This window comes from Lepeophtheirus salmonis, chromosome 6, assembly GCF_016086655.4.
Source record: "Lepeophtheirus salmonis chromosome 6, UVic_Lsal_1.4, whole genome shotgun sequence".
Lineage (NCBI taxonomy): Eukaryota > Metazoa > Arthropoda > Copepoda > Siphonostomatoida > Caligidae > Lepeophtheirus > Lepeophtheirus salmonis.
This window is the reverse complement of record NC_052136.2, coordinates 31,108,710-31,130,967: the sequence shown is the minus strand read 5'-3', so window position 1 is coordinate 31,130,967 and position 22,258 is coordinate 31,108,710. Positions and strand designations below refer to the sequence as shown.

General features: G+C 29.3%; 1 long non-coding RNA gene across 1 annotated transcript; it reads right to left on the bottom strand.

Annotated features, from left to right (window-relative positions):
- Positions 1-19,496: 19,496 nt before the first annotated feature.
- LOC121120931 (uncharacterized) lies at positions 19,497-21,244 on the bottom strand. The gene is made up of 2 exons (XR_005865271.1): positions 20,312-21,244; positions 19,497-20,247 (listed from the first exon to the last, which is right to left on the bottom strand). It is a non-coding gene; the product is annotated as an uncharacterized lncRNA (long non-coding RNA).
- Positions 21,245-22,258: the final 1,014 nt, after the last annotated feature.

Genomic DNA, 22,258 nt, shown 5'->3' with positions numbered 1-22,258 from the left:
ACATTCGTTTGTAATATTAAAGATACGTTAATTTTGAAAAGACTGAACATAATCAATATATTATTTGAAGAGACATTTTTTTTTTTACTTTTGAATCAATCACATAATTACCGTCAAACAAATTTCGATTATAATAGGGGGTTGGGGGATACAATCAAATTTAATTCAAATTCATTTTATGTATCTCTAATTCATATCTAAAGTTCATAATTTTTTGGTTAGCTAGCCACAAAATAACTCAAATGTAATTTTTCATTCCTAGAGAAAGAATGAAAAACTTCTACATTAAGAATCATTAAGTGATCAATTATCATGAAAAGGAGAAGAATGAATGGTGATTGGTGAGGATGTCAATGTTAAGTTCTTGTACATAAGCTCTATATAAATCTATATTCCGTATGTAAACTACTCTAAATATATCATGATGTATGCAGTAGCACATTGAGAGAAATATGTAGAGCCAAAACTACACATAAAATAAATGAAACATATATTAAATAATATTCGCTAAGAGTTCTTTATTAAGAATAATTACGATAAAAAACAGATATTGAAGAAAAATAGTATTTTTTTAATTTTTAAGAAAGATTTGTGAGTTTAGATATTCATGAATGAGTACTTTTAATTAGTGATGTGTCGGTCTCAGCAAGTGAACATTTGGTGATGTGACTAATTTTTTGTCCGCTAGGGCAAGGAGTACTAGAGAAAAGGAGAGTCCACCTAAATAGCGAATATAGAAGCTCACCCATATGATTAAAAAAAAAGGTTAGGGAGAATAAATAAATAATTTACTAAAGATAAACCAGTGCCTTAGAATAGAAGATTCTGTACATTCTACGGCTGAAAAGTGAGCTGATTCAGTAAACATATATATAAACCCCTAGTTTTAAAGAACAGAAGTCAAAGAATATTTTTTTCTGTGTGGAAATGCCTGTTTGAATGCCGGAATAAGCGTTTTCCAGGCACATATATATATTGTCCAAAAGATTTACACCAAATAAGGCTGGGTTACGTGTTCTGAGGCAGAAAAACTATGAACCCAAAAGCTTGCATGTTTTATGTTCCCTCCCTTCAATAAATCAAAAACGGAATCATTTAAGGCCTGCTGCAATCCCCAGTAAATTTACCTATTCTAAAGAAGCAAAACAAAGAAAAACACTTAATTCCATGAAATTACAAGATCAATTGCTGTTTAGCTCAGATAAATCCTTGGTATCCACCTACAATTTTTTTGAAGTCGCAGAAGCTGGAGAATACTTAATCTTTCCTGACATAGAAGCGGAACGTTGTATACTCCTTGAACACTCCTTTGCCTCTTCAACAGGCACTATATTGACATCATAGGATCCTATAAAATGTATGAATTATTTATATAAATTTAATTTGTATATATGTATTACTAACACTGAATTTTATTTCTAATAGTTGAACCAGTTTCCAAAATGACAGCTACTCAAACTATTAAATTCAAGCCTGATGTACGAAAGTGTTCAAAAAAAAAACTGACGAAATTCATCCTAACTCAGGGAAGTATGTTCATTCATTAGGTAGATTTGACTCAAATTGTGTTTTTGGTCATAGCTATACATACATATGTATATCCATATTGCATATAGGAATGAGGCAATTCATCGTTAAAAAATAATAAAAAAATCGGCCACACTTAAAAATACAAACGATTAACACTGCATTTATACACTGATTTAATTATGGTTTATCTCAGTGCCTAAGAAAAGTAGAGTCTGGTCATTATGCACGCCATCTAAAGAGAAAAATATAAACTAATAATGTAAAACTCTAAGCTTGAACTTTTTTTTCCCAACTACATTCAATTATATGTATTCAAAACCTGATTGAACATTCGTGTGTGCTCATAAAAGCCGGAAAGTAATGAAGAAGTCGACACAGGTTGGTTATCTTACTTCAACTAATCTTTATTAGAGTCCTTCTATGAGATATATTATTTGTATGAACAAGAGGTTCTCCAGTAACATAGAAGATTTGTTGCAGAGTTATAATTGCAAGTTTTTGTAGGACTCAGAGTAGAATTGGGGATCGGCATTGTAGTAATTCTTGTCAATGTCCTTGTCTATTTTCTTCACCCCTCATCCCTTGTCATAGCTGATTGTAGCTGAATTAATAAAAACATTACAGGGGTGTCTGCAGGTGTTCAAGGAGCACTTGCCTTGAACATCTTTCACTTGAACGTGCCTGCCTTGTACGTATTCGCCTTGTGACGCTTTTGCCATGAGGTGGTTTCGCATTGATGCGTTTTCGCCTTGTTCTGGTTTGCCTTGCAACGTTTTCGCCTTCAGACTTTTTTAACTTGGATAATAATAGAGGGAATAATACTTCTTCTTAATATATTCTTTTTTGTTGAATTTCCCAGGTTGTTTTCCAGGTTTGAGAAATTAAAAGCAGAAAGGTAAACGAGCTAAACAACCACAATTCTAAGGAAATTAAGCAAATCACGCAATTGGTCGGCTAATCTTCCTAAAACATCAAGGAATCTTCTCTGTAGGATACTAGAACCGGAAATATCTCTGCTCGGGAATAATTTATAAACTTGTTTCCAACTATATCATTTTCTATCAAAGTTCCTTTCCTTAAGGGATATAGAAGAATAAAATCATTAATTTATATCTTCCTAAGTTCCTTTCAAGTAAAGAAAAGGGCGTCAGACTGTATTGCTGAGTTAAAGTACACGAATTCATTATTTATATTTATAATTGTTTCAAATCATTTATGTGAATATATTATCAGTGAATTGATCATATTTCCCTCCATTATTTGTTATTTTAGTACATCAATTGCAAGTTAGTTGACTATATAAAGTTATTAAAACGTTAACAAACTTGGGATTTTTAAAAACTAATAGGATTTTGTTAGGTTTAGAAGTCTATTTTTGTGAGCTCTATCAAGGGTACCTGATGTAAGTACAGATTTAAATATCTCTTCATGGCATTTTGATAAGAAATAGACTGCATATGAAGGCCAATTATTCTTTGCAACGGACCGTAGCAGTGACATTCTGTGATTCCTTCCCAATGCCTTGAAACTTTTCAATAAAATTGGAAATTATTTTATAGTTGTTAGGTATAGAAATATATTTTAAAGATTCTATTATTGTATAATCCTACCCTTAAACTTATTCCAACAATTATGATCGATAAAATCATCACAAAATACAGTGATAATTAATGTACTATAATATTAAGACTTATTATTAAGAAATAAATAATTAAGTCTGAATAAGCACCATGGTTATAGACTGTAAACTAAGAGTAAAAATAATTCAATTGGGTTTTGAATTCGCTCTTATCCGAGTTCATGGATGAACAAGAAGAAAAACGCCAGTACGAATTTGCACACTACGACTCCGTTGCAATGTATTCCTGAAAGTAATTATACTGTAAGGATTCATGTTAGATATGAGAGAAAGTATTAATAACTTATATCATTAGATATGATCTCCTCCGGCCTCATCCCTCAGTCAACGGACTCACTCTCACTCACGCAGAGGAGAATTGAGGATCGACATCAAAGTCATTCTTCCCTATGTTCATGTTTATTTCAATCTTCCCTACCCCTTGCGGCAGATAATGTAAGCTGATCTAATAAAAAATCATGGCAGCTAAGCTGCTATCCTACAAAATATCCTTCAAATTTTCGTGTTACTATGTTGACGTTTGCTTTTTTTAACATGCCCAAAATACACGCGATATTCATAACTAGTTATGGTATTACTAAATTAAGACCTCTGTTAACATCACGTGTCTATTGTATGATTTTGGAGGAGAAAATGAATTACTACTATAAATAGCAACTACCTATATTAGTGGAGGGATATATTTAGTTATATTTAAATATATATGTATTAGGTTAAATAAAGAGTTCTGAGCGTTTTTCGCATATAATGCATTCATAAAAAGCTTAAAGTTTGCTTAAAAGTTAAGCGTACAATTAATAAAAAGTCAATTTGCAGTTTGATGAAGTCAGTTTTGTGTTTCAGAGCTCCAAAATGGAAGTAAAAAAAGAGAAAATTCGATACATTCTTCAATATCACAATGACCAAGGTGAAAAGGTAGAGGAGGTGTGCAAAAAAATAATTGGGCTGCTTAAGGACCCAATAGAGAATCGAATGCAACAGCAATGTGGTGCTTCCAACAATTATGTTCTGATAATATTAACATTTCAATTATTAAAAAAAAATGTATTTAAATAAGGTCGATTTTGATTGATTTTTGGTCCATTTTGTTTAATATTTAGATATAAATTTTTATAAAATAAGCTGGTTAGGTTACATTAATGTCAATTACGATAATTCTCCATGAAAAAAAAAATTAAACTCTTCAAGCGTTTTTCAACAATAATATATACTAATATGATTAAAAATTTAGATATAAGGGAATTCAAACAAGTTTATAAATGATTCATATATTCAAAATCATTTATTAATTGATATATATATTACCGATTTCATTTCCCCGCCCTTAATAATATTGTAACCTATTGTGACTTATTTTATAAAAATTCCTTAATAAATATTGCAACAAAATAGATCAAAAATTAATCAAAATCGCCTTTTTTTAAATGTATTTTTTTGTAGAATTAAAATTTAAGGTCTATTCTATAATTTCAACTAGGATATAAAGATAAATTGAAAAGAAAAATAATAATATTCACTTCTAAGAGAGGGACTTCATTTTACTCGATAGTTAGGGATTATATATATTTTTCATTGATTATAATCAAGATAAATTAATCAATAATACATTTTTCAAATACTGAATGTCTGTATCATTTTGTTAAATTTACTTTGATTTTCTTCTATATAGATCTTTCACTTCAAAATATGGCACTGAGTCGTAGCTATACTCAAAAAAAAAAAAGGATTTAAAGGCCAAATCTGTAGAGATTGAAAGTTTTAATTGTCATTTTTATGTTCTAAGGCTTTAATAACAATAATAAATGTGGGGTTCAGCCCTCGGAAAAATGTTGTTGCATTGTGTAATAATATTGGACATTACAATTAGACAAGTGAGTTTTTTTATAAATTTTTAAACACATTATCTATATTTCTAATGACATAAATCGTCATATTAATCCCCATCATTCAATTTTTGAATCCTTTATGACTTCTTTAGTTTGCATTCAAATTATAAGTTTTTATTTTTTGAACATTACCATTTAATTCACAGACTAAATTTTTTCCCATGCAATTGAAGGTTCGACTAACTATCAGTAGTATAAACTAACCAAAATAATGCTCTTCATCATATTCAATATCAATAATGATTAGCAAATATAGGTCTTCTGCTATCAGTTTTAAAATATAGTTTCTGAACATATTCTTTTTGTTTTTTTGTTAATTATATATTTTTTTAAATATTACTATGTTATTTTTAATTCCAAAAATATTGCATAACAAAACATACAGAATAAGAAAATGAAGCACTACAGTGACTTTTTTAGACTTTGATCCTATTAATATATTCACTATATCGATGGATTTTCATGAAAGTACTTATAAATAAATCCTCGATCAATGAGGGAAGATGTACTTCTAAATTATCATGTTTTTATCATGTTGCTAGATTTTTAGAAGTATGTAATTTTTGAATCAGTCGAGATCGTAATAAAATATTAGCTATATGTATATTGCTCTAAAAATTAAGACAAAATAAAAATAAAAGCTGTAATCAATGACGCACATAAATGAATACATATATGCGTTATACCAATATTCATAGTTGATCGACAATGAATTATTTTAAGTGTTGATGGTGGATTAATATGCTTTACAATTGTCAAGGCAGAAAATCTATCATTTAGTGTAAATGATTACATAAATAATCGTTTTTATATACAGTTCTGCCATATCGTAAGCAACTAGTGTAATTGGTAGTTTATTTATTTAAGATTGCTGTGGAGATCGTAAATACTCACGAGAGTGATATTCAAATTTGGTGACGAGTAATTTAGTTGTTCAGAAAATGACTTTCGACTCAGTAACTTTTGAAATATATGCAACGAAATTCATATTTTCCAATATGAGTCTACTGGAGTTATCAGATCACTTATAATTTATTATCATTTCATCACATAAGAGTTTCTATGAACTATTTATACATATAATAAGATATATATGAATATGTTTTGCCGATTAAAATATATAGAAAAGATGATCACATTATCTTTTATAGGGTAGGATTGCCTTTTACTTTATTTTTTGAAAAAAAAAGAAAAAAAGAAACTCACAAGAAATAAGGGAATCGGAAACGTGGCTTGAAGTATGTAGAATTACGCTAATAATTCATGCTTAGAAATGGATTCATTAACAGTGATTTATTTTTTTGTTATTTACATTCAATGACACTAATCCATAAAAGAGTGTTCTAAGAATATGAAACCAAATATAATCTACTTTGAAAGGAAATAGCTTAGAGAGTTTTAATGAAGGAGCTGTAGATAAAAGATGATACCTCTCTATCTTCCTTATCAAGTATTTCATTCCAGTAAGGATAATCTCCTGATAAGGAGATATCAAACTCATCAGTTCTTTTAGAAGTATACAATGGTTCTATAGAAGATATACAGCGATGGATGTGTATTTGAACCAATGGATGATGAAGTAAAGGATTCTTAAAGGATATATGTTTAATCTATGATACTTCCATCAAATTATATGAGATCCATTGAGTAAGGCAACAGAACCTCTTCTAAAGAGATGAGATCCCTAAATATCATGTATATCCGAATGTCATAAACAGATATTAATTCAATTGAACTATGAGTGAACGCAGATCCATTATCCCAGATGCTCTACGAAAAAGATCCATCCAAATCATATTTATTGTCTCAGAAGTCTTTGATTTGATGTTAATATTTCTATTCTTACTAAAGTTTAAGGATCGAATTATTTTCACAAAAAAGTGCTGAATCATTTAGTTCCATCACTCCATGATGTAGTTTGAGTGTAAGAGATTTTGAGGCACTTTTTATTCTCTCTTGTTGATATATCATTGATTGTCAGTTATGCATCAAATATGGTCTGCCTGTTTGTAAAAATGAAAGAATTAAGGCATTAATCCGCACAATATGAAGAAAGTTTTTAGATGAGAGTTGCATTGATGTCATGGTGTTTTATTTCATCATCTGTAAAAAATTGCGAGAGGAAGAAAATAAACACAAAGAAATTTTGTTTGGAATTACTTCGATGTTGATCCTCAATTCTACTCCGGAAAAAAAAACAGTTCAGATTGAAAAACTATGCACCCCTTTGGATTGAACATATCGACTAAGAATCTGCCACTTTATTTTACTCCTTAAATGTTATGCTAATATATATTGGATAAGGATGCTTAATTGGAGCTGGTGCCACTCCAAATGTTTTAAGAACTCATTGGCTAAATGCAGCAAAATTATGCTTTATTTTCAACAAAAATAATCACTTAATCAAAAGCAATACATCAAAATATAAAGAATATCAAACAAACTCAGAATCAATGACAGAAACGACATTATTTGTAGCAATATAACCCTTTCATACTTTGTTTTAATTATCAATATTACCTTATTTTTCAGGTCTTACATTATTTTTTCCTTTTCATAATTTTTCCCAAAGACGCAACTTATATATTAGGTGCAGCGATAAAACTTTTCACTTATTAAAACATGAATTATAAACAAGATTTAAAAGGTATTACATAATTTCTTTTAGACTCAATGAGCTGAGTATTATATTCATAACCAAAGTCTTAATAAATATATAAAACGGTAAATTTTTGGAGATAGGCAAGACACCAAAGGAGATTTCCTGTTTACAATATTAAGAAGAAGGCAGTATGGAAAGGAATCGTTGATGGTAGAATATTTGCTGATCTAGAACTTTATTAATAACAACGCTCTCAAAAACTCGCTTAACAACAGTGTTAATTTCGTCAGCTATGAAAAGACAAAATGTAGTCGTCAACAAATACTTTTTACGTGACAATTACTCAACGAAAACAAAACCAATAATTTTTTTTTATATGTTTCGTCAGACAAACATATTATTTCTTAATGAAATATAGACAACACGAAATATGACTAAACAAGACTAGAGGCGTCCGCAGAAGGTGGGCTTGAGGGATTATAGCCACCTGTCCCAATTTAAGAAATTGTTGCTCTTCACTAGAAATTTTTTTGGTCTCGATAAAAAAATTGACTCGAAAATAGGGGTAAATTTTTTGGGAAAACCTATCGATTTTTGAAATTTTTTCAAAAAATTTAATTACTAGTAAATAGCTGTGGAGTTTGGAAATTTTTATAGAAGAAATATAACATTTGAAGATGAATTTTTGAAATTATTTTCCTAAAATTAAATTTTCTATGAATGGCTCTAGATTTTTGAAAGTTTTTTTTCAAAACATTTAAATTTTGAATTTTTTAGTGAATAGCTATGGATTTTTGAAATATTTTTCAAAAAAAAATTAATTTTTTGATTTTTTTTTCAAAAAAATATAATCCTGCGGACGCCCCTGAAGACGGAATTAAACTGGTCAAAAACTTCAGGGATCAAATATTTTCTTCTTGAATAATTAAGTAATATTATTCATACAAGAAATGCCTAGAGATTTATTGAGCTACTAACATATTCATATATTCATACTTGTGTGTTCATAATCACACATCATTGCTCAATATTAGATATTTTTGTAGGAAATTTTAATAGATTTGATGGATGAGCTAAGGCATAACTCGTCATTACGTCCTCATTGAAGAAAACCTTTATTGTGTATATTTTTGAAATTTTTTTTCACATTTATTTGATTAAATTTTAAAATATCTGGTGCAAAGACCATTTTGAGCATATTTTGGATAAAAAATTTACCCTCTATCTTCACCTGGGTTTAACCTTCTTAACTTCCCCATTTAGAGTATGATCGAGAGGGAGGCCAAAGCAGTTTCCAGGCTCAACAAGGATTTCCTGATTGCAGTCGGAATATCGGAAGATGTTGGGCGTACTAACTGCAAGTTAGTGAAATGGTGTCTTCCCCAAGTTTTTTAGATTAAGAGAAAGTGCATAGAATGAAATATTAATTAATTATAATATAATATTATACATGCGACACAGATTCCAACAAAAATTCTAATCTCTGAGTACTTTTTCCTGGGACTCTGAGTCTGGACCTTGTATATTATGAGCTTTCTATTTCTAATCAAATTGATTATCTTTAAGTGAAGGATTTGAGTGGTTTGAATGTAATGGGATTGCTAGTTCAAATTTCCCCCACTCTATTGACGAAGACTAAAATACAAAATAAAATTACTTATTTATATCTCAATAAAAATAATATATTAGAACAAAATTTATTAATAAATTAAGGAATAAATATAAATCAATATTTTGTTTATTATTATTAGAAACTAAATATAAAATTTTACAATTTATTGAAATTTTTTTGTTGTCAGCATTACAACAAAAATAGTGATGGAAAAAAATCACCCGTACAGTTTTTCTTACAAATTATAATTTAATCATCAGAAATGTAGCAAAAAAAGGCGATTACTCTCAAATATTGAATATATTAACTTCTTCATGGATTAAGGAAAACGTAGTAAAATATTTAAATTTACTACTTACTTCCAATGATATTCGTTGTTAAGGGTTGTCCTTTACATTTTTGCAAATGCAAATAATAGTAATAAAATTAATCGATTATGGGGTTCATGAAGGAAATAGGATCTTATGAATTGATAGTCAAATTAAACGTACTTTTTCTATGAATAAATAATGTTAAATCTTTCATACTCTCTGAATAATCAAGGTCTCACAAAATATTTTGTTCTACTCCTTAGACTATAATTAAGTGTGCTTCTTTTTTAATCTAAGATATTAAGTGATAATCAAATAATGTAGATGCTAGTTCTATTCATTGCATCTTTAAAGTATATTTTTTCATATGTATCAAGGAATATCTTATATCAAATTATGTCAGGGCTGGGGAAGTTAGATAATATAATTTTTATTCTGAGATCTATAAAGGAAAATCAAATGTGAAAAGAGTAAAAACTTAAAAATCTATTTTAACTTTCTTACACACAATTATCACATTGAATCTCAAGATTTGGACTTATACTCTGTAATTTAGGATATCAGAGAGATTCTACACAATTTGAGTCTTTATTACAAGTTTCCTATAAATATTTTAGAATAAGATTGAAAAGACTGAGAACGTAAAAAATCAAATTTGCACCTGTTCAGCCTCATCAAACATACCTATATATATTAGATGTTCCTAATATTTTATTCTCAATAATAAAGAGTTTAACCTTATAAACAGAAATAAAATGCGCCTTTCCTATTTTTATTAACGTGTAAGGAATTGATTTAGTTTTTAAAATGGAAGATCATTAGTTGATTAATAGGAATACAATTCAGATTCATTCTTGAGAAAAATCATCTTAGCTTGCTTTTGTCTTGATGAACCACATACGGTACATAGTTTGTCATTCAAAATGAGCACAAATGAAAAGAAGAGGTTAATCTAAAAATAGATAATAATAATTAGCTGAGAGAACAACAAACGTATTTGTAAGATATGTGGAAGAAAAAAAAATCTTTTGAATGTCCAAATTTGCTCTTAAACGAAGTTTATACTTGATTAGGATCCCGTTATGTAAGCTAAAAAGCAATTCATCAAACTTTACAAAATGTTATTTCCAAATATCAATTAACAGGTTTATAATAGTAATAATTATTAATAGAAGACTAATAGTATTAATGAATTTAACGCAGAATGTTATAATTATTAAAAAAGGCTATACATAAATACAGTTTGAATGTTTTGAAAAAATACACATTTTAAATTATAAATTTGATGAAAGTATCTTCAAATCTTGGGTCAAAACCCTATGGGAATTCTGTTATAATTACAAACTATCGGAGATTAAATAAGAAATAACATTATCTCATAATCCTGGAAGAGAAGCTAAGTACAAATTACATTAGACATTTGCTACCTGGATTACAAGATATCATTTCAAGTCAAAATCATTGGATCCTGGAAGATACTGTAGTCGACAAATATTATTAGTTTAAATACTTAACCTAATGTTTGAGTAGTCCCTCCTTGTCGAAAGCTAAATAGTATTCAAGCAAAATGGGGAAAAGTCTTGTAGCATAAGCCGAGCTTCAAGTCTTTGCTCACAAGTCCGTGGTTCCTTTAATAATTTTATTTAGTCCTCAGATTACTTTAGAGCCCGTTTCAAGTCCATAATTATAATATGGGGGGGGGGTCATTCCATGCCAAATCAAATAGGGCATATCACCTAACTTTTATGAATGTGAAACTTTAGTAACATATTTGAAATAAATAGGGTTATCACTGCACCAAAAATCGTGTTGGCTTTTTTATCATGGGTCCCAGGGTGGGATCTCAAAGTTAGGTTACTTTTCTCCGGAAATTTGGTCAATTTTAATTACATTTTTATATCTTAAACTTATTTTATAATTTATATGAAATGAAAAAGAAAACTGAAATAGAGTAATTTATATTATTGATTAGAGGTTAACAAATTTTTAAAAAAATATGAGTGGTTTATAGTTTAACGCTTTTTTATAAAGTTGTACATAACCTTAAAATAGTTTGTTAGAGATACATTTTTTATTTATTTTTGTTGATTTCACATGGAATGTCCCGGGAGGAATAGAGTGTAAGGCAGGCTTTGTTGAGTTCAGTATAAATTACCTATCGATTCCAAGTCAAGTCTCGAGTCTATAATTGTGAAATCAAGTCAAGAGGCAAGTTTTCAAAATATTCACTAAATTCCTGGTTGAGTCGCAAATATCGAGTTTAAGTCCAAAATCCGTAATTCAATGAATTCACAAGATAATGAAAACACGCAAATTCATAAAATTTTAACCCTAGATTTCACTACACTTGGATATTAGATAATAAATAATGTTGTTATGATTATTCATACTTAAAAAAGCGCTTCCTATTGAATGTAGGTGTACCAATTACTAAAAATTCTTTTGACAATGATTCACCTTAATTACAGGGCCTTGCAGATGAATATTTGATATATTTCTCTGATAAGCATTGTAGAACAATTAACAATAAATAGGCGTTGTTGCCTTATTTTTAGGGAAAGCGATCGTATACTCCTTTTTTTGTAATCATCTTAAAATATTTGCAAATTTCTACCAAGAAAGACGGAGAGGTAAAAAAAAAAGAGATGAGTCATGTCTTTTTTTGAATTTACATGTAATATAATGTTTATAGTTTATCAAAAACAAACTGCTAAAAATGTAAAAATTCTTAATACTAATCACATAAATTTCCTGACTTAGTAATATATTCTAATAAAAAAAAATATCAAATGGCTAGACTATATATTCTTTTAGTTATATCCAAGTGTTGGAAGTACAAGTATTTTAAAACTTACTTAATTTGCCAGTATTAATTTCTTTAATTTTATATCAAAATTACATCTTTGTCGTTGCAGGAGATATTCACATAACCGTTCACCTAGTGTTAAGTAATCGCTTTAAGTTGTTTAATCCACAAATTTGTACACTTTAATGACAATCATGTGTTTGATTGATTGTCATTGTAAATGCATATCGAACTGGTAATTGAAAGCTCTTGAATTAGAATGATATACGGTTGCTTTAGGATAAAAATATCATATGAGGTCAAATTTCAACCAGTTATCACTGTTGGGATCATATTCAGCTTATTCTAAGCAATATGTAAACAGAAATTTCTTCAGTCTTACGATCACGGTTTCTATTAATTTAAGAATGTTCTATCTGGTAAATTTCTTAATTACATTTTATAAAGTATTTTTTATATGGAGTTCTATGTTTTTCATTTATAAGCAGTGACAATTCAGTAATTCCGTTGTAGAATTACAGCATCGATGTAAAGTGTTATACATCCATCCTTTTACTCATTCTGGTTTGTTGTATCTATTTTTCTAAATACTGGAATTATCAACAGTCCAAATTGGCAGTATCTATCAAAACTTTATTTGCTTATACTGCCGTTCACTTCATGAAATTTTTCTGGGATAGTGCGTCTTTTAGATTGTGTTCATTTATTAAAAGACATCTCATCTTCAACCCAGTCAAACTATCATTATTTTTATGACTCCATATACTTAATAAACAACCTTTTTTCTACACATCTATTACGATTGACTTTTAAGTTTAAAGCAATAGCGTCAGTATTAGTCTTAATGGTTATATTTCTTCTGATCATGAAGAGTCAGACATAATTCAATCTCGTCGTTATTCTCAAGAAATGTTAGGGGCATAAATTATAAGTATTTGGATGGTTAGTGTGAGCTCTATTAACTACCCACAGTATATCTTGGATGATGATTTGTCAATAGTCTATGCTTATAGTGATGGATTACCTCCGTCTGACTATGACTCTTTCAACAAACAAACAGAGGTACCCACAATAATTGAAGACTCAACAGATACTGAAAGTTTATCCGGATATATCTCCTCAGAAATGCAGACAGATCTTAAATATAAGGACCTTGTGACTCTAAAACCTATTTTGAGTAAAAAAATTAAGGTCATTCGCTATCTTAATTATTAATATACCTTTGTTCAATCATATCCACCAACACCATCAGATTGTTCGCATGATGAGGCCTCAGTTACTCTGGTTTCCAATACCATTAAACAATATGGTCATTTATCATCTGAATCTCTTTCCAACATCCTCTTGCTATTAATTAGGGCCAACACCTTTGTAATTATGAGTGTTTACAAGTGTATCTGTGCTGCTACAAACACTCGTTTCCTGTTACACATGATGTCAAACGTCATAAGAATTCAAAATGGTAGAGGGAACATTTACCTAGTGTAAAAGGGGGATCAATCGTTTTAAATCGTTTACTCCTAATTTATTGTACTTGTATGATCACTCTTTCTGTTCAGATGGGATTGGTGCCCTGAGTTACTGTGACTTCCATAAGCATTATTCAACCCTATTCATGGATACTATAAAGCGACTTTTTGACCATTTCATATCAATCATGGCGTATGGACTTTTGTCACATGCTCGCCACCGTCTACTCTATTGTTAAGGTCTGTGCCGTGATATTTTTATATACTTTATTGGTTTTTATTGTGTTTAAATATAATTATTGTTTATTACTCCAGTTATTTTTCAATATCATTTTTGGTCTGCTATGGCAGTTTTAGCCATTCGTGCACGTTCAACTTCATCCATCTATTTTTATATCAATATATAAATTTCAATTATACTATCTTCAAGTTATGTGTTTTCTCGGGTGTCAAGTAGGAATTTTTATATCATTTAAATTCTATTTTCCTGATTTTTTTTTTTTTCTAAAAGGTATGTGTTATTAGCCGTTCTACTTAGAACATGTGATAATATTATTTTTTTTTTCTTACTTTTGCACGAGCTAACTTATATATTTGACTGTGACGTCAGGAAAATCTTGTTTTTTCTTTTAAAAAGACCAAAGACCCCCATGAAAAAAAAAACAGAACGTTCAATGATACCTAATTTATCGGCATAACTCCCAACTGGTGGTCCAGAAATACATTAAAAAATGTTTTATTTCACCTTTGCAAGAGTTAAGTTATATATTTGACATCAGGAAAATCCTGTGTTTTTTTTGTTTTTTTAAATGCTTATAATTCCAAGGGTGAAATATATGGAAGTTAATTATGAAAAAGCATCAATAAGAACTTAATAATATTCTGTAATTTTCGTTAACAGTTATTAATTTTAAGATTCTGCAATAAAGATAAGGCAAGAAACAGCATAAGAAAAAAATTGTTAATAATATTTAAGCGCACGTCAAAAAGTATTAAATGATGCTCGCCCGTGTAAAGGTAAACAAATGTATTCAATATTTGTAGAAACTTGATTTACTTTTTTTTATAGATAAATGCAAATTAATAACAAAATGAGGGTCATTCATTTGTCAAAGAATTTTTAAAAAAAGCACATATAATAGCATAGTTTATTTTTAAACCTTTAATTGTATACACTGTAATCATTGGCTGGTGATTAATGTCATTTATGACGTTTTTAAATGTTTTTAAATAAAAGCAGTATTCTCTTGATAATTATAGGGCCCATTAGCTCAGTTGGTTAGAGCGTCGTGCTAATAACGCGAAAGTCGCGGGTTCGATCCCCCCCATGGGCCATAATATTTTTTTTTATATTTAAAAAATTAAACATTCTGTAGCGTTACTTGTTTCAAGCCATTTTATTCTCAATTGTTAAAATAATTATGGTCGTATTATTTTTCAAAGCCAATTGACCCCCCTACCCGCAGGTACTTGAGTACTTGAATGGAGATTGAGATGTCGAGAACGTGATTCAAAATAATCCATGAGATGGCGCTGAGTATTAAAACTCTATATAAAATTGAAATACTGAATGCATATATAATAAACAGCATATATTTATCAAGAAAGAGTAGGTATATATCATTGCTAAACCTTAGAGTGGTTTGAAGTTTTATTTTTAGACGTGAATGGGTGTGAATTATCAAAAGTTGTTCTTAGGTATAAAAACATACTTTGCGTAGAAAACATTATTATTTTCAAAAAAGTAATTGAAATCATGATAATAGTATGAGCAAGAATTCAAATACTATAATCAATTTTTAATAAAACTTAGTATAAATTTATAGCTCAGATCATTTCTATCCACATGCCACTAATGTGTCAATCCAAATGCATTTAGGAAGAATGAATGTGTGTATTTCCAACTATTACATTATGTAGAAATACAAAGATACTCTTGAGTCACATTCACAAGGAAATAACAAAGGTAAATGACCCAAACTATTTAGTTTTATTTAAAATTGATTATAATATTTAAATTCTTCTTTTTTTCTGGGTTTATTCTTTGTAGAGCTTTGAGCCTCTGAAGAAGAACTACTTTAAGCAAATTATAATAAAGTTTTGAGCATAATAAATACATTTGAAAATTGCTATTGGAATTTTTTAACATTGATGTTTGAAATATATTCGCATCATTTATCATATCTTCAACACCAAGCGTTCAAAAAGCTTTAAGCTTTAAAAAAAACAATAAAAATATAGCCTTTTTTGTGAGGGCGCTGAGGGATATTTTGGCTGTTGAACAGTTTTAATAATTACTGCCTATGTAAATACCATAGCCTGTAGTTTTTATTTATTTCCTTTATATGAATAGGGCCCTTGTTGTTTCTCCAATCTAGGCATATATATTTTTTTTTATTATTAGCTTGCTCATGCCCAAATGCTTTTCGAACTCTGCTAATATTTTTCCATGGAACTGACACTTTGCAATACATGAAACCCTAGAATCAACTTTTGATAAGTAACAGCCATTAACAAATTAAAAATAAAATAAAATTTTATACCACTCAGCTCAAACGCAATTATTAATTAAATAGTCTGAACACTTTCTTGATAAATATATTATAGTTATTTTATAGGTATTCAGTATTTAAATTTCATATCGGGCTCAAACATACAGCACCATTTCATGAATTTTTTTGATTCACGTTATTCACATATTTCATATCATGGCTATTCTTAGGTATGATAATACCATAGAGGGTGCTTCATATATTTTTCCTTGTTGAAGGAGAGGAAAGTTTTTTCCATAAATTTCAAGATTTAAACAATATCATGTGATTATTTCTATTATTTTATTAAGTATCCACCTACTAAATGTTTCAAACAATCATTTGACAAAATTTCATGAAGCTGACATTAACCATCAATGGGATATTGTATTCAAAAAAGTTTTACTTTTGAATAAAAAAAGTGAAGAAATGAAAGTCAAGGTTTCTGTCAATAAATTCAAATGACTTTGTCGCTGCGGATTAAATTTATGAAGTCAGATTTTATGTTCCTTAGAATTATTGTGATTACTCAGGGATATACACGTTACTACAAAACTGGATTTTGCAAACCCCCGCAAGAAAGTAACGGAGGGTTAACAATAGATATATCAAAAAAGACTATTCCATTCTTGAATGGTATAGATATTTAATGGCCCATGAACTCCGTCTCTCGTTTATGAGCTTTCCCTACATTTTATATTATATATAAAAAATCATAAGATCCAAATGTCTAAAAATGAATAATAAATAGGATCTAACTTCAGATCCATTAAAATTGCATTTTCTAACGTATTTTTTATTGTAGTACAACAATTTAGTAGAACTATTAGATTTGTAAACTAAATTAAGATTTATTGATCTCATAAAATATAAGTAAGTTGTATAAATATTTTATTTAATTCATGCTAAACTTTTGTTTCATTTTTTTTTTTTTTTACATCTTAAATTAATTCTTAACTTTTTATATTCTATGTTTGTATGCATGAGTATTTTATAAATTATGTGTCATTAGTTCTCATTGTTTTAAATAACGTGTGGGAGAGCCATAAATTTGCTCGAGTTTTTGCTCTTTTATATAAATTTATAAAATATTTTTCTGTGTCTACCTCTTATGAGATAATATCAAAAAAAATTGAGAGTTAACGAATAATTATAAAGATTGCAAGATTTCAAAATCTCAGGCAAGCATAAATTCAAAAACTTGAGAACTATGAGGGCAAGCTCATTACACAATTATTGTTATTTATTATTGTTATTTAAGCTGTAGAACACGAAAATGACCATTAAAACTTTCAACCTCGATAGGTTTGGTCTTTCAAGCCTTTTTTTTTCAATAAAGTTTTTATGGTATATCTATGATTGAGTGCCATATTTTGACATAAAAGAACTATATAGTTGAAAAACAAAGCAAATAAAAATTGATATAAACATTTCATCACTTGAAAAATGAGTTATTTATTACTTTATCTTGATTACAATAAATAAATAAATTATTTCAACCCTAAAAAATCGAGTAAAATGAAGGATCTTACTTAGAAGCTAATATACTTTTTATTTTTTCTTCAAGGGCTTTATATATCATAGTTGAAGTTAAACAATCAACTTCATGTACCAATTTAAAAATATTGTGTTTGAAAAAGGTCGATTTTGATTCATTTTTGGTCAATTTAGTTTTTAATTTTTATTACGAATTTTTTTTAAATAAGCTAGTTAGGTTGCGTGAATATAGATTATAATAATATTCCGGAGTAAAAATTGAATCACTTATTAGATTAGAACTAAATATATAACTAATAATTTAGATGAAGGAGATTTTATGAATTAAGAAGACACCTCTTTAGATCTTTTAAACGCTTTCCCAAACATTCAAAATAATACAACACTGTCGTCCTCAACTACTATTAAGAGATTATTTTCTAAAGGTGATTAATTATTTAAGGATAGATGCCAGAGCTTAAAAGAAATTACTTCTTTTAATAGTTAAAACATTGGATCAATAATCATTTTATAGACTTTTTTTTATTTTAAATGTAATTATATATTGTTAAGTTTTATTTATTCTTGTATCATATTGTACTTCATCATGTATATTTCAGGAATTTAATTGCAATCAGAAGATTGCTAAGGAGGGGTTCAATGAAATATTGTGAGAAACTTCTTGGTTATATTAGTCCTGAAGTTATTGAGTCTTCATAAATTATTATATTAACGACAAAAAAAAACAAAATTCAAAATTAGTAATCGTTAGCTTGATATAGTGAACACTACCTAAAGTAGGTTTCATAATTTCATTGTGGATTTTTTGCTTTGATTGATGCAACCAATGGCTTAGCTTAACCATTGATGTGGTAGAGAATAAATTATAATAAAACCATTTATAATGACAAATATCAAAGTTAAAAAGGTTTATACATAATAATTTGGAGATTGAGGATACTTTATGACCGAAAGGAGAGGTTTAATTTTATGACATTTTTTTTTCTCACATATTTTTAGAAGAGAATGTTTTTATGCATAATATGATCAATTTTCAAATTTTACTACATGCTTATTTATGAAAGTGGTAGCTTAGTTTCATTATCTACTGGTTTCGTAATATTAACAGAGCCAATAGCTTAACTAAACCATTGGTTTTGATTAAGAAATACATTCTTATAATAGCCATGAAAAAGAATGAATACTACACATAAATTTGTATAAAATCCCAAGATTTGCCTAGATTTATAAGCATTTAACTTCTAAACACCATTAAATGTGGGATTTTATTAAATAATTTTGTATATGTACGAGGACGTATGCGTGTAATAAATTTTATTTTGAATTATTTTATATATACTACGACAAACTCACTAATCCTCTTACAAATTCCCTTTTTTAATTAGTATTCAATATACGTTCTCCCTTTTTCCGTTTGTGCAGTAACTCGTTTTTTTGTGCATTTTTGAATTTACAACCTATACATTAAAAAAAAAAACTTTTGAGACACTGGGAATCGATCTTCTTTTATGAAAAAATCAGCTTATTACAGAAAAAAAAAACTTGCCCTCTAGAGCCCAGGAATCTGGTCTGATGGGAATGAAACATAGCTTTAGATCATTACAATATGTATGTAATAGGAGAGTTAAATATATTTTACGGCTTTGCTGATAAAGATATCTACAAAAGAGGACCACATTAAATTCATACTCCAGGATCATTTTCTACTTTTTCCAATGACAGAAGAGACAGTTCCAATTCAAAAATTTAGTGTATGAGAGCTTTTGTAGTTTGAATATGTGAGAAAAAAAGTGTCTAAATTTGTCGGAGTCTCAATTTTGATTTCACGTCCATCAATAATTACGGTAGTATTTTGATAATTTTCTTTAAATTGCTGTGGCATAGTAGTCCGAATTTTTTCTGCTGGCAGTCAAAATATCCATTTTTTCTCGATTAAAAAAAAATTCATCAAGCATTGTAGAAAAAATTATTGAAACGGTTATCCTATAAATATTAAACATAGCTGCCAAGAATGTAAACGACATGTTATACTTAAGTTTAATAAAAAAGAGAAGGAGGCGATCAATTAGTGGAAGGCTAATTTTGACTCAAATTGAAACAGTAAAAAATCGAAAAACCACTTTTCTACTCGACAGCATGTTTTAAAGTCTTCGTTTGTCACTAAATTCTTCTTCTGTTTTAATATCCACCAAAGTTCCCTTATTTTTGTAGTGAACCTTGTCCATAGTTGTTGTCATTTCGGAAGTGATGGGAGGGGCGCTGAACTAGCACGATACATTTTTACCATCAAAGTGCGAGAAAAAAAATGGATAAATGAGAAATAAATTCAAATTCGTCAACAGTTTGCGTAGTTCTTGAGGATCTCTGAAATTGTAAAAATACACATTATTGAGAAACGAAATAACAACTTCTAAAATATCAAATGTACCAGTGTCAAATACTCATTATATTTGTTACTGTGTCAAATACACGTACACTTGAGTCAACTTTACTTATTAGTACTTCCAGTTTCTTCTTCCTTTCACATCGTTTCAGGAAACGGCCCTGACGCTCTTTATCACTAAAGGTTCTGGGATTGACATGGGACGTTGGAAATATTGTCGGAAAATAGTAAGGCACCGATATTAAATTGTTCGAAACATACATGACTCCAATAATGAGCCTTCCACATAGTTTCATCCTCATTCACACTTTTAATAGCCTTGATCCAGAGTTCTCTTTGTTCCATATTACGATGTGGGAAACAAAATATTTTTTTTAAGTTAGACCAAGGTATATATAATGAGGTATTTTCTTCTGAAATGTTTTTGATTTGTTATTGAAATTAGCAAGTGGCATCGGACGTCATTGGATTTAAAATGATTGATAACAGATGAACAATTTCAAAATATAATTAATATTTATATTATCGTTATTTACTTTAAAAGTATAGCCTCTACAATTTTCCCAATAATTTCAAAATGAACACTCGGAAGAGAAATGTTTTACCTTCTGCTGTGTCAGTCTGCTACTCCCCTCATAAGAAACTCCAGTGAAGGTTATTCTTACCATAGATTTCCCAAAGCCAAGGACATTCGTGCAAAATTGATCCAAGATTGTCATAGACAAGACCCATTCAATCCCGAAACTGCCAGAGTTTGTTCTAGACATTTTGAAGAAGACTGCTTTCAGAGAAATCTAAAGGCCCAGCTCATGTCTAACTACGGAAGGACTTCTAGTAGCAAGGTTCGGAAAAATTTGAAGATATTCATTTAGAATGCCAAAATAGTCAAAGACAGCGTGTTTATCAAGCAACACAACTATTGAGCCATACAACTGCCTCTGCGCTGTAATATCTATTTCCTGAAAAGAAGCCTCAAGTGGATTCATGGTTCGAAGTCTTCAGTAGTATGAAGCCTTTTGACTCCAAAATAAACTTTTGTGGATTTGCTAAGCATATGAAGGAACAGGAAGAGGCTCTTAAAAAGATGAAAGAGAGAATTAAATGTATCCGGGGAATTGGCAAAGGAAATGAAATTATTCCTTTCCAGCGTGGAATTTTGATTTCGATTGCCTCTTTGGAAAACTCATTCAATGACCTGAATAAAGCATCTAGAATCAAAACGTACTTACTTCTGGGTTAAATCAAGATTGTCTCGAAAACTTTTTCTCGCGCTTCAGGGCCATGGGAGTATCACACGGCCACCCAACTAGTGTTGATTGTATCAATAGACTAAGACTAGTTGTTCTTGGCCAAGCCGATCGACTTCATATTGGATCAACATCAGTTCGAATAGAAAAGGTAGAAACCTCACCAATGGATAACATTCTTGGTTGTTCAATTAAGGAAATAGAACCGGAAAATAAAGAAACGGAAATAGATTAGGAAAAATATGAAGATGCTTCACTTTAATCCGCCGAGTTGGCTATAAATCCGGATCTGGAATTCAAAGCACCGTCAAACTATTCCTCCTCAGCTATGACTGTAGCCTTCAAGGATTGCGTTACATCACTGGATACTTGGCCAAGAAGTTTTCTTCGGAATATCCTGAAATCGGTTTCAAAACTAGAGATGATCCTTATTGTGATTCAGATATGACACCTTGGATATCAGCATTATCCAAAGGAGTACGAACAAAACCTACCAATTCCTTCCTCACTCAGATAAAAAAATTTTATGCAATCTTTGAAGCATATTATGAACAGGAAATATCAAGCCAACCTAATGTTATTGAGACTTTAATATCAATTCTTCAAAGTTCAGCCCCAGATTTCCACCAAGATATTATTAGAAAGTACGCTCCTCTAAAAACATTTATAAGATTTAAGGCCCTGAATATCAGTATAAATTATTAAAAAAATAATGAAATTTGTTGAAAATTAAAGAAATTATCCC